The sequence below is a fragment of the Hylobates moloch genome, unplaced genomic scaffold (genome assembly GCF_009828535.3).
Source record: "Hylobates moloch isolate HMO894 unplaced genomic scaffold, HMol_V3 SCAFFOLD_10, whole genome shotgun sequence".
NCBI classification, from domain to species: Eukaryota; Metazoa; Chordata; class Mammalia; order Primates; family Hylobatidae; genus Hylobates; species Hylobates moloch.
In genome coordinates, this window is record NW_026652285.1 from 68,867,727 (window position 1) to 68,868,525 (window position 799).

A 799-nucleotide genomic window follows, 5' to 3' on the forward strand; every position below is an offset into this window, starting at 1 on the left:
CAATATAGTGAAATCCCGTCTCTACTAAAAATACAAAAAATTAGCCGGGCGTGGTAGTGGGCGCCTGCAGTCCCAGCTATTCGGGAGGCTGAGGAAGAATGGTGTGAACCTGGGAGGTGGAGCTTGCAGTGAGCCGAGATTGCACCACTGCACTCCGGCCTGGGCGACAGAGTGAGACTCCGTCTCAAAAAAAAAAAAAGAAAAGAAAATTGATCAGAATTGATCTGAATTGATTAGAATTGATCAATTGAGGAGAACTGATCAGCTATTTTGTTGAACATTCCTCAGCTTAGATTTGTGATAGGCTTCTTTTACTTGGCATGTTTTCAAAGTTTTTCCATGTTGCATTATAAATCATTCTTCATTTCATTCTACGGAGAAATAATATTTCATTGTATAGCTATACTATATTTTGCTTATCTGTTCGTCAGTTGATGGATATTTAAGTTGCTCCCACTTTTTGGCTATTATGAACAGTGGTGCTGTGAACATTCATGTGTCTGTTTTTATGTCGATATATGTTTTTATTTTTATTTTTGGTTATACCTAGGTGTGGAATTGCTGGGTCATAGAGCAGCCGTGGGTTTAACATTTTGGGGATCCGACTTAACTTTTCCAAAGCAGCTGCACCATGTTACATTCCTACCAGCAGTGTATGAGGCTTCCAACTTCTTCCTATCCTTGCCAATACTTGTTGTGTGTCTGTTTGATGGTAGCCATCATAGTGGGTGTGATGCCCTTTTTTTGAGACAGGGTCTCACTATGTTGCCCAGGCTGGAGTGCAGTGGTGCAATCATGG